The 13,955-nt window shown below is 33.2% G+C and overlaps 1 long non-coding RNA gene across 1 annotated transcript in view; it reads left to right on the top strand.

The window, feature by feature from the left end:
• Positions 1–10,293, top strand: part of LOC108735250 — a 74,591-nt gene extending 64,298 nt beyond the window's left edge. Inside the window, exon 3 of the long non-coding RNA XR_001937551.1 lies at positions 10,196–10,293. This is a non-coding gene — a long non-coding RNA (uncharacterized LOC108735250). The remainder of the gene's footprint in view (positions 1–10,195) is intronic.
• The last annotated feature ends 3,662 nt before the right edge of the window (positions 10,294–13,955 follow it).

The raw sequence follows: 13,955 nt of genomic DNA, 5'->3' as shown, positions 1-13,955 counted from the left end.
TTGAGTATTTAGTGACATCATGTGTTTGATTATTTATCCAAAACCAGTAGCTAACCTCCTGTTACTTTAAAAAGTGTCAATGCAAATACACAGAAACATGCAAACGCACATATTTAATCGTACAGAGTCGACCAAGAGCGGTTTTCTAACAGTTGCTGCTAATATCAGAAAGTAAGTTGTAAGAGGATATGTAGAAGTAGTTGTACATTTTTTATGTAAACGTAGTTTCTCTTTTGCTAATACACAAGTAGCGTAACAAGGTTACGGTGAAATAATAAGGCGACTATTATTAAACTTTCCCCGAGTAATCTTTGTTCGGTTACTTTTATTCTTCTGCACCGATACTCGCGTGGAATTAATGTCATCAATTTTCACGAACTCTGCCGCAGCAGTTTTATAATAGAGTCCGTAAAAGTAGGACCCGTTCGTTGCGGTGCGACAAAATCACTTCATTTTTATGCTATTTACTTTCGTTCCTCTACAAATTTTTGTTGCCATTTAAATTCTAGGTTACTTAACACCATCTCATTCACCTCATCTTCTTTCTCTCTAAAATAACACCATTATACACTATAGAGAGCTGCTGAGGATATTGTAAAATCTTTTCGTATTCATTTATTCGAAAATTTAAATGCTTAACTAATGCAGTAATCTAAAACTAATCAGCTCTGACTGTCCACCTTGAGTCTGTAAAAATTATGCGATCACAACAAAATTTGTTCACTGTCAGCGCTCCTTTATTCTTATTAACTAACCAATCGCCACCATTATTTAGAAATATCGCTAAGGATAAAATTAGATCAAAAAACTGAAACAAAAAAAAAATGAGTTCAGTTTTCAATATTGTTCCCAATAAAATCAGAATTTGAAATATCAATTTCCAAATAAATATCAAAATTATGATAGATTAGTTCAATTTTTTTTATGTATATAAGGGATAGAACGTACAGGGGCAAGAGATTGGCATGCTTTGATTTGAAGACCTAGCAAGGAGGAATTAGGGATAGCTTTAAATAAAATGGAAACGAAATAAAGGATAGCGCAGGATCGTATCGGATTTAACAAGAAGAAATTACTTCTATGGTGGCTGACGAACGCCTAATTTAGAAATTAGAATAGGATTGTTCAAGGTGTATGTTTAAGAACAAAAAATGGTAGGGATGAAAATAAGGAAAAAGAGAGATAACACACCATCTGAGACCTAAAGGACTTAAATAAAGAGAAGTGGAGTAAATTATTGCTAACAAATTGTTAGTGAAGTGGGATGCTCTAGATTTAGCGGAATGCGAAGATTTACCCAGAAAAGAGTGGAGAAGTACCGAGGATTATGAAGATTTACTTATTAATAATAATGTTTTTACATTAATCTTAAGCATTTTATTAAGAAGAACAAATTAATTTAGAAAATTTGAAATGCCAGAATTATTAGTGGTACTCCACAATAACTGATTATATCTAGATTTCTTTGACTATTAAAAAATAAGTAAACAGATTTGATCAATCTTGTGATCAGTATGAAAGGTTCTGGCTGACGACCCCATGATGACGATGATGATGATGATGGTAATTTGGTGGACACGCTCAGGATTACATAAAATACAATCAGAGGACGCAATTGCTTATTTGTGTAATAAACAAAGTAAAACAATAAGTTTCACTAGCCTTCTTACTAGTTCAGATAGTGTAATCATTGCCACCTACTTAATTTTTAAAACCACATTGCATAGAGCGCAATTGCTTCATTTTTATTGCAATAAAAAAAGGCAAAAAACAGAAAACTTTCAAAAGTACCAATAATATTTTTAATTAAATGGACCAAATGGAGCCCTAGTCCAATTTTCTCCCGGAGGATGTTNGTAAAAAAAAATCTTTCCAATAAAGAAGCCACAGAACTATTTCCGATAAAATTCAATAGCCTTGCTTCCAGTTTTGCAGAGATAATAACAACAGCGCATACTTCCGGATACAACTCCAACAGCTGAAAGAAGCTTTTCTAAGCTCAAACTTATTAAAAGTTATCTTAAAGCTTGTACAGGACAAGGACGACTATTGCATAGAGCGCAATTGCTTCATTTTTATTGCAATAAAAAAAGGCAAAAAACAGAAAACTTTCAAAAGTACCAATAATATTTTTAATTAAATGGACCAAATGGAGCCCTAGTCCAATTTTCTCCCGGAGGATGTTAAAATACTTTCCTGACATATTATGTCAAGCTTTCGCCCCTGAAATCGGGCAAAATCATCATAGTTTCGATGGGGCATGGTAAACAATCATATACTTTCTTCGGGAAGAAAGATACGGATTCCCTCCTGAGAGTTTGCAGCCGTTGGGTGGAAATGGCGTACTTTCTTCCCTTCGTGCGCAATACAGGTATGATTGATTTCGCCAAATTTGTAATTGCTAACTTTATGGTGAACCCGTTCATCGTAGAAAATGAGTTCTGATACTCAAAAAGGACAAGAAATGAAGAATCGTCGCGTTCCTGATGGTTTTTGTAAAGAGTTTTAACATATGAATGGTTAGAACTACCCTCGCATTCGCAGAACTCTCTTTTCGCTCTGGAACTCCAGAATGCTGGCTATTAGTTGTCACTTTGTCGAATCGGGAGTTTCTATAGCAGTTTAAGTACCCCTTTTCTGAGTATTTCACATCCCCAGAACCCCTTTTTACCCTAGAACCATGCCCAGGTGTGTAATATAGGTACTGTGATTGGTTTCTACATATGTAGAGGTTGTTCTATGACAAATTTTAACTGAGTTAATTAATAGATGGTAGTTAAAGTAAAGTGAAACAAATAATTGTTGTTTGTAGTTAAACATTGTTTTGGTTGGTGTGTTATACAGGTAGGTGTCGATGTTTTTTAGCGGTACCTAACAAAAGTTACCTCGTTAGTTCATGCGTTGGCACCATTACGAAATGAATTGGATAATTGGGATCAGATTGACATAATCAGGAGCAATTATATCGGACAAAATGGAAATATTCCTCCTGCCGTAGAAAACTTCACGGTTCGGTTTTTATTACAGCAGTCGAATTACAAAATAAATACAGCTAAACGATGTTGATATGTACAATTTCTCCATAATCGAGGTCGAAGAAAGAAGTCCTGAGACGGATATACAGTTTGCCATTGGCACGAGGGAGATGCTACAAGAGAAATGTGTGTCAGCTAATGCGGTCAAACTTTCTCGCGAATACAACCAACGGTCTATCTTATTTCTCTATACCTTCGCGGAGCATTGTATTGTGTTGTGTTCGACACCGTTATTATTAGAAACGCCGTAAAATTTGCTTACTTTTTCATCCAATTGAAAGAGTATTAACCAAAACAAAAACAAAAGTTTAAAATTACAAGAAAAATAAATCACACAACTAACTCCACCCCAATAAATTAAATTTTACAAGATCTAGTTTTCTTTAAACATGAACATACCTGATTCAATATCATTTTATATATAAGCATGAAAAAAGAATTTTGCAAATTTTGAGTTCAATGATACACTGCTCCCAATCTATAGGAGCCCCGGCGTGAAAACTAACCACTAGGTACGATAAAGACATGTTTATGAACAATTAACAGCATGAAAGCCTGTTTAAGTAAAAAAAAATCTTTCCAATAAAGAAGCCACAGAACTATTTCCGATAAAATTCAATAGCCTTGCTTCCAGTTTTGCAGAGATAATAACAGCAGCGCATACTTCCGGATACAACTCCAACAGCTGAAAGAAGCTTTTCTAAGCTCAAACTTATTAAAAGTTATCTTAAAGCTTGTACAGGACAAGGACGACTTTCCACCAGGTAAATGGAAAATCTTGATAAAGCAACATCGTGTTCAGCTGTGAGTGTTTCCAAATGTCAGTTTTAAAAATTGAAAATGGATAAAACTATCGGTGTTTTATATTTTTTCATAGAATACTGCAAACGTTTAACTTCATATAACTGAAGACGCTTTAATATAATGTCAAGAAAATTTTGATTGCCTAGCCGAAGGGTGGTGTGAAATAGTATACGTATCAGGGGAGAAAATAAATATGCATTGGAACTTTGAATATCCAACGGTGACCCATACAGAATATTTAGATATCAATAAAGTTTTGTATTTGTGTGTAAAAATGTTTAATTTAGTAGTCCGAAACTTGTATATTACATAAAACAGTTTTTACTAACATAGTAACTTTAGGTAAGTAAATATTACTTGAAGATAACCCAATTATTAGCTCAAATATTTCGTGTTAAAATATAGCACGGTTTAGTAACGAGTATTTCGTAAGTATTTTTATTTCGAAATTTAAATTCTATGTATGTACACAAATTCTTATCATTTTTGAAAGTAATATCTTTTTAAATACGTATGTACATTGTATATCTGTTATTGCAAATATTTTAAACGCTATTAAAAGAATCGAACAATTTGCTTTACATTTATTTTTTTGGGTGTGGTAAAATGCCGAACGGAGATATGTACCTACGTATGTATGCATATGTAAGTAGCTTTATGTTCAATTCGTTGTTTTAGTACCATGTACCATATTGGGGTCAGAAACTGTTCCAAAATCGTTTATGTCATAATCATGTCCTAGACCTTCAGATACCAACGAAAAGGGTTCATTACTCCATCTGGAGTTTATTTCATTGTAAGTTTGTGCGTATAATGTGTGTGTACGTGTGTTGTATGAATGAATGAGTCAGTGATCGCTGTAGTTATGGTTCGAACAAAGTGAAAATTGTAGTTAGCAAATGTCCTATTGGCCTAGAACCGTTTGGGGTCAAGACTTCGTACTGTTACCGTATGCGTGATGCCATTACAAGATCTACAGGAAGAGAAATTCTGTAAGATACAACTGATTGTGAGATAAATATTTAGTATTTTGGACATAAATTACACAAGGAAGTCGGACAATGTCCAATTTTATTTACGACGAAAGCTGAGGAGCTGCGGGGACCTCTTCCCTTTCATAATATATCTGGTATTAAAAGGGCATAAAACACGAAATACAATTACGAAACATAACAAAAAATATACTTTGTTTATGAATTTGCTACTTACAAGAAAATGAAAGCCAATTATTTGAAAATTGTCACAAAAAAATACGAAAACTAGAGAATAGAGGCCACCATGAGAAGTCAGTAAGGAGATATAGGGTACCTTTGGAGGCACGAGGGGTTAGTTATAAACGTGTTAGATATCGAGGTACCTTGGGCCCAGCGCGACAAACGTCGTCTCCAAAAGTAATGTTTTAAATTCATTAAAAATCCATTGAAATTACTTACTTAAAGGTTTTGAGGGTCACTGTAGTCGGCAACAGCGTCCGAGGTACCTGGACCCCAGGGCGATCGTCATACACGTCGTCTCCGGGAGTTCTGTTTTAAATCCATTAAAAATTAGTTGAAATAATTTACTCGGGGGTTTTGAGGGTCGCTGAACGTCAATATGTAGTCGGCAACAGCGTCCGAGGTACCTGGACCCCAGGGCGATCGTCATACACGTCGTCTCCGGAAGTTCTGTTTTAAATCCATTAAAAATCAGTTGAAATAATTTACTCGGGGGTTTTGAGGGTCGCTGAACACGAATGTGTAGTCGGCGACGGTATACAATGAAGGTTTAGATGAAAACTGGTTCGATATTCGTATTCAGCGACCCTCAAAACCTCCGAGTAACTAATTTCAATTGATTTTTAATGAATTCAAAATATAACTCCTGGTGACATGTATAACGGTCGCCCTGAGGCTCAGGTCGTCCCGATTGCATATTCGGGTTCATCGACCCTCAAAACCTTCGAGTAACTAATTTCAATTGATTTTTAATGAATTTAAAACATAACTCTTGATGAAGACGTGTATGACGGTCGTCCTGAGGCGCAGGCATCTCGGAGGTCGTCCCGANATAAAAAATAGGCGAGATAGGTTGGTAGGACACGTTCTCAGGCATGAAGGTCTAGTCAGAGACATATTAGAGGCAGAAACAGGAGTTAGGAGGGGTAGAGGTAGACGTAGATTAGATTACTCTTCGCAAATAGTTAGGGATGTGGGCTGTTCTAGTTTTAGGGAAATGCGAAGATTAGCTCAGGATAGGAAAGAGTTGAGGTACGTGTCCAACCAGTCTTAGGACTGATGACCTTATGATGATGATGATGAATCCAACCGGTGTTTTCCCGAATGTTAATCAGTAGTGTAAATCTCTCAGAAGAAAATAAAAATGGTTAGAAGTGAGAAGGTATTATATAGAAAGTGTAGAACAAGCAAAAAAATTTTATCATTCGTTTATTTTGAATATTTCGAAATGTATTATGATAAACAAGGAAGATAATTTTGAAAATCATCGCAATCTGTTCCTATATATATATATATATATAAGTGTATGTAATTCTTCTTATTTACTTGTTTGTCTTACGTAAGAATTGAATCATTTTGTTGTAAATGTTCGGTTAATCCGCCAATAAAAATATGTAGACGTTTCAAGAATAAATCCATGATGTAGAATATGTTTATATCTAATGGCAATGTATTAGACGTATAGTTTAACCTCGACTTTTTACCATCGTTTTACATTATTTATACTAAATATTCACACAGCTTCCTTTACAGTATGTCTATGTGACTGTTATTGGATATTGGATAGTGCATTTCCTCGTTACGTCATCTTGTCACAACATTAATTAACCTTACAGCTTGCTTGGTACGAACGTGCTAAAGTTTCACGTGAACAGGTCATACATATATACATACTCGATACATAAAGAAATTCACGATACAACAAATAGTGAGTAAACAATAGTAAAATTTATTTGCGTAAAACTATACACTCTGTTCCACAATTAAAATTTTACTTGTATCTGTAGAGCGGTGTTCATTTGCACAATTTAAAAGTGGTGAGAGGTATAAATAAATAAATTACATTTCAGTTTTTTAGAAACGAAAAGGATACCTACTTAGTGTTGGTATTTGATTTATGGCTTTCTGACAGTTATGTAAGATATGTTAAAATTCTGATAATGGTTTTATTTTTAAAGTGCTTTAGAACTTGAAGTCACAATTACATTTTGAAATTACTTATGTACGTATGTAAGTACTTCGAATTAAGGACTACAAGTATGCTAATTAAATTTGAATTACCTTAATCAGCAGAGTTTTAGGCTTTAGCTATTTCGAAAAAATATTGATGCTCTTTTAAAAATTTTTCATTCGCAAATCTTTACTAGGTCCTGAGTCCTGAATCGACTGAAAGCACATTATTTTACAGTATTTAGCGTAATTTGTTCTTCTAGTGACCTAGTTACATGAATATCTATCTATGATTTGTGATAATAATGTTTTGTGTCTTTTAAAACAGGACAACTTGTCCCATTCGTGTCATATAAAATCTATAAGGTGCTGCAGTATTAAACTAAAAAGAAAATAAGTTCAGCTACAAAGAAATTTCTTTATAATAATAATTTAACAACTTATCGGTATTCACTAATAATTATCTTACTTAGTGTTTTCTATAATTTTAGTGAATCAGCAGGATTTCGAATCGCCTTGTATATATAATACACAAACGCTTGTCAATGTAAAATTTACAGATGAGATGAGTAAAACGTGACCATCCAGCCATTATAATTTCAATCAATGTTGCACTCCTGTGGTTCTATGAAATAAAAAACATTTCCGCTTATCCAGTGAATATTTACCTACCTGCTTTCTGCTTAAAATGTACAAAATGGAAATTTAAATCGTTTTATAAACCTGCTAAATATTTGTAGATCAAATCGTTGTTGTTGGTTTTTACAAGACATTATTTAACATCGCATTTTCATTGATTTTAACGCCTCTTATTATTTGTGCTTAAAGTGTAAAAATGAAACAATTATTTTATTTAATCCATACACAAACCTTTTTTTTTATAATTTCCTGTTTGTTATTCTCGTAATGTATAAAACAAAAAAATACAAAGATAGCACTTTTGAAAAACAAAATAAAAGTATTTTTGTTTTACTAAACGTGTGTATTAATTATATTGACATAATTCAGCAATCTAATACCCGTGCCTTTTCAAAACAATTTATTACGTACTTAGGTACATTTTTATCAATTGTTGTTAGATAAACTGTATATTTAGCTTGTGTATTTCGATAAAAGAAAATAATAATTTTATTTAAAATAATAGTTTCGACTAAGTTTTTTATCGACATACAATAGACGAGGGTCCCGTAAATAGTGGTCAATAAATAAATAAATACTTAATTCCTTTACTTATGGTTGTGGCGCCCAAAAGGGGCTACTACTCGAAGACGGCAGGACTTTTACTAAGCATTAAATTCTTTTAGTCCCCGTATCAGTGTAACATTAGCATTTTTTCACGGCAAATATTAATTATAAAAAGTAATAATACAATTATTGCAGACTCAATTTATTAAAGAACTTTTGGTTTTTGCTGTGAGGTCTCGTAATACTGCAGCTTATTGAAAGCACAGCTAACGAATTTAGTCGCATTTGGACGATAGTACTGACAAGGAAATTTCTTAATCTACAAAGTACCGAAAAGTGTCTTTTTGTCGAACAGTTAGACGCAGGCATATAAATATATTCGCAATGCGATATTTATATGCGAAAAATTAACGAAAAATCGCTACCAGAATGTTGAACCAGTGCTGAACTAGAGACTGGAATGTTACACGTTAACATGAGTTGGTAAAGTTCCGGATGCTGATTTCTTCATCACTTCGTTCGTGCTGCCTTTTCAGTAACAACTACGTTTTAAGTGCATTACTTTTAGTGCTTCTTGAAGCCACAATTACATTTTGAAATTACTTATGCAAATATTCTAATTACCGGTTACATTGTAAAGTAACTAAATTGGGGAAAAAATCTCAATTAACTGGGTAGGCGGAATTAAATGTGGTCAAGTACCCGGAAAAATCATGTCTTCATTCTAAAAAAAACTTTTCGGTTTCATTCCCACCAGCCACTAATGCTGATGGGCGGGCAGTCCCTCCGGACTACGCCGGAAGGCCTTCTTCAGCTTCCTTTCAGGAATCGTGAGAATGGGTGAGTTGGTGGTTCGTGTGAGAAAGATGAGAGGGACGAAATGAAGACAGAAGAGAATGAAAGATTACTGCCCTAGCTTTTGCCTATGTGATCCAAGGAAACCACAGAAAAACTTGAACCAAGGACCCGGCGTCCTCCCGAATGCTAAGCAATAGACTAAACTTCCAGGCCTTGCTGCTCGGTGTCTTGATTCTGGCAGGCTTTCCGTTAAGTACCACCCTCACCAACGTTCCAAACTACACTAAGTCCTGTCCAAAAAGTTGTTTAAAACACTAAACCAATGAAATTTTAATTCTTGTTTCGCCGTTTGTTGGAACCGTTGAAATGAGCCTATAATGTTTATAAACACTAAAAATCTGCAAGGTGACAAAATCATACTAACAAGTTATTGTTAATCGAAACCTGATATACCAACAAGTACATAGCAATACGAACTAGGACAAACGACCTACCTCAGTACGATCTTAACTACCAATATATTTATTGCATTATTATTGTCGATGTTGATTTTTTTTTCTGTGGTACCCGATCGGATCTTAAAAAAACCAATCCGGCCGATCTCTAATACACTGTTAAAGCCTTTAAACCCAGTTATTTCGATGGTACAGACACTGAGTGTATATCTTTACTTGTGTGTAGGTATTGTAAGTCAGTGTTTTCAATTATTTACACCTAACGGTCTGTGTTCTATTCACTTTCCGTTTTGATCGTAGATTGTTTTGATTAGTTATCTTTCAAAACCTTCCACATTTTTTAGCTTTTACTTTCAAACTTCACCATCAACGTTGAAGTGAATATAACGATAATAATAATAATAATAATTACAGCGCTTTGTTTATGCTCTTTTTTCCTATGTAAACTATTCACTTAATAAAGCCTTGGTTATAGGTTAACCGTTTCCAAATTACCTGCGTTTAAATTGTTATCTAAGTTCTCTAAACCGTTATGTTTTTTGTAGGTAAACGGTTATTTTGTTTCTCAATCCACTATAATCAATAAATTCAATTACAATGACGGATTGTTGGCCGAGGTCAGAAGTACCCATTTCCGTTATCATGTTATTACATTGCCACTAATTTATTATTAATGTTGTTTCTTTGGAAAACATTTTATGTAATTCGCAAAACACTCTGGCATTAATTGCCCTTTATACTCTTTTTTTTTCAGGTACTGTCTCAATAATAGTATACCGCATAGCTGCACCAGGAAATCCTTCATGAATATTCTAGGGAGGACCTGTAGATACCAGAGAACGTCAAATAAAGGTAATGAACTTTACCCTTTTGCAAGAAATGTACCCTTTTTATTTTTATTACGTCTGTAACCTTTAGCAAAAAATTTTGCGATGGCGTATGTCAATGGAATAATTGTTAGGGTTTAAACAGTTAGTTACAAGAGGAATTGTAACAAATTAGCGCGTCCTACCGAATACAAAATTCAAATCGATCTTAATATTGATAAGTAGGTTTAAACGTTACAAAATAGATCCAACAAAACATCCATTAAAATTCATAAATCGGTGATGGTAATCGTAGATTTCATTTTTAGTTCAGCAATATCTCTACTGTCATGTTGTTAATGATCGAGTTCTTCTTCTTGTTCTCTATTTTCTATTCGTCTGCATCAAATTGTGTTTCTCAGTGTAAGGTGTTCATATAGTTCATATATTCCTCAGTATCTAAACTAGGGTGCAGATAAAACAGACTCTTTTATACTGTGTGTTCAGGCTTTTGAGGGATTGTACTGTTGTCGACGGTAATGACTCTGTCACCAGGAGTTTAGCCGCAGTTACCACCACATCCTGTCTATAATCCTTTGACCGAATATTGACATCTGTACACATCCAAAACTTTAGTAGTTTTTGATTAAAAATTTGAGTCAAATAACAACATCCTAGATATCGGAAGCACGACACCTATTAGTCCTTTTATTAGACGTTTTAGTAGTTTGCAAATTCGAAAAAGTAAGATCTTGAGAAGAGATAGATACAGTTAAGAAATAATCTTTCAAGTTTGATGGTCGTGGTCCAAAATAAAGTATTGGAGAAAACGCACAACCGTTGGCTAACAAATGATTTCTTGTTACGTTGTCATGTAATAATGTAAACATAGATAACGTTTTGTTATATATTTCATTCTTTCCTTATAAAAAAATACAATAAATGAGCAAATAGTATTTATGAGTTACGTTAATAACTGTTCATGATGCATGTATATATATGTGTGCCTATCTGGAAGTAACGTCTATTATGCGTAATTCAACCTTGTTACTCGAGGTCTCTATACTTAAATATTGAACTGATTTCTCTATGTAAGATAATAGTGTTTACTTGGCCTCAATAAGCATTTTGTTAAAGCCTTGCAATCAATTATGATTTAAACAAAGGAAGTACAATTCCATTTAGTATTTCTGGCATGCCTTGTTGCTATTTTTCGAATAGGTATAGCAAATATACGTAAGCACCAATTTATTAATGTTCTAATTGTAATCTATCGATAATGTACAATGTATACTGATAATAAAAAGACGAACACGAGGTTTACTTGGGTTTAGAACAATTTTTGCATCAGTCTAGCACGTGTTGTAGGTACTCACATAATTAGTGTGGCATGTGTATGATAATAGACAAGACTGATAATAAAAAGACAGACAAAACGAAATAATAAAAATAAGAAAACAAGACGGAAATAAAATCTTGAAATAATGCGTTGTCGCTAGATTAAAAAGTAAACTAGAAATGAAAGATAGCAGAAAAGAACATTGGAAGAAAAGCAGAAAAGGTTGCTTAGAAGATACCTACGAGAGAGAGTCCTTAAAATTTTATTAAAGAATACAATATAGCTTGAATTAGAAGAAATTTAGACAGTTGAAAAACTCCAAATACACCAAGGAATATAAACAAATCCTACCAGAATAGACAGTTAATTTCTTATCACAGTGTTTAAGTAAGAGAAAACAAAGTCGACTTAGAAATTAACGCAAGATTTCGAAAAAGAACAGGAAAGAAAACGCAAATTTTGTAAGAAGAAAATCCTATCTCGAACATGAATTAGAGCAATGTGAAAAACCTGGACTGAGTAATAAGAAGTGGAAAATGGAGCATATATACTAGGAAGGATAGAGTCAAAAACAGAAGAAACATAAATAATTTAAACAAACTGTACAAAAGCACACAAACAAACGAACAAAATACACCCAAAATACTAATTAGGTATTATATATCTAATTATAGACCATTTGTCAATAACTATTTATTAGTTGTTAAACGCAAAAGCTTCTGACCTTTTAAAAATTATCGTTAAAATTTTTGCCAGAATCTAAAACCATTTGTTTATTGTCTTAATTTAATTTAACAGATTGGCATTGTTACTAAAAATTAATTTGATTACGGAAAACCGTATCAAAATGGTTTGACAAGCTCCCCAAATTATTTCAACTGAAAATGAGTCGACCCTGATTTTAGAATTGTAATAGAATTATTGTAGTCAAGCACGTTTACCAATAATTGACGCGATAGATATGTATTTTGTAAATCACGCGAATCTTGACGATAATAAGAAAATTGGCCCCCATATAAATTTTAAACAAAAATTCTAAAAGTTAAATCAGATCATGTATTTCTTTCAACACCTGAAATACCAATGAGAACTTGTCAAAGTCAATGAAGAATTAATAACAAATAAGGGTAGAACTAAATGTACTGATTCGGAAATGGGATAGCATTATGCTTTTAAATAATCAGTATCCGTTTTTTTGTTAAAATTTAATTCATAAAAATAAATGCAACGTGAAAAGTTGGTATACTAAAATTACGATGAATTTTTAAAATCGCTACCAAAATACTTGTGTTTAATTTTTTTCATGATCCTATTTGAAAAATTTGTTAGTTATAGCAGTTTGTATCACGACTGTTAATTAAACATTTTCAAAATATCAGTACATATTACTCTATGATTACTGTTGTTTTACCTTTATTATTTATTTATGTATGTGCATGTAATGGAAACTTTTCATTTTTAAAAAATAACACTTGCGGAAAACACTTTAAAAGATAAAAAAAATAAACTTGAAATGTCTTATTGTGTCAATAAATTTGTCTAGAAAAAAAAAGACGCGTGTTGAAGATGCCAACTTAAGTCAACCTTCTTCTTAATTGTTCTGATGTAGGGTTTACCTTATTTAATTTTTTTAACTTGTTAATTACTAAAATTCACATTTGCAAAATACTTGTCGTTAGGTGAATTTGAGGGTAAAATTTGTGAGATTTTGGACGTAGGTCACTAGCCCATCGTGAGTATCTGACCTTGATATTGATAAAAAAACCAGTGGCGTATCTTATAAAATGAAGAGGTCAGTTTGAAGTGTACAGTAACCTGATTATTTTTGAACTTATTTGGAAACGAATTCATTGAAAAATACGTTCGTATTAATTTACATAGTTCTGTACAATATTAGTGCATATAGTTAAATGGTTTGATGTTTGTGAACGTGTTTGTATAATTGAAAAGCACGTGGCAGGAAAGTCCAGTGCTTCGGGTGTACTGCAGTAATGTCAGCTGGAACTTGTGTTAATGTTATCTACTGGTCACGTTTTGTAGCATAGATCCACGTGCTTTAAGCATACGTATCTGCTATCTATATACGTGTATGTACATAATATACCTACGTAGAAATTCACTCGGAGAATAATCGATTTTTGTTGTGTAATCGGCCCTACAAAACTACACACATCAGATCGTATACTTAATTGCACACACACTCGTAAGCGTAGATATACACTAGTTCATTTATAGATCATAATAGAATATGCAATTCTTTTTTGCCTTCGCCGTACATATATGTGTTTAAGCGTTGTTTTTCTGAACTTACGTAACCATTTAAAGCTATTATGCATAAACACACATGTGCTTCTAACTTAACTGGTATG

Source organism: Agrilus planipennis, unplaced genomic scaffold (assembly GCF_000699045.2).
Source record: "Agrilus planipennis isolate EAB-ADULT unplaced genomic scaffold, Apla_2.0 scaffold15, whole genome shotgun sequence".
Lineage (NCBI taxonomy): Eukaryota > Metazoa > Arthropoda > Insecta > Coleoptera > Buprestidae > Agrilus > Agrilus planipennis.
This window is presented reverse-complemented; position numbering and strand designations above follow the sequence as displayed.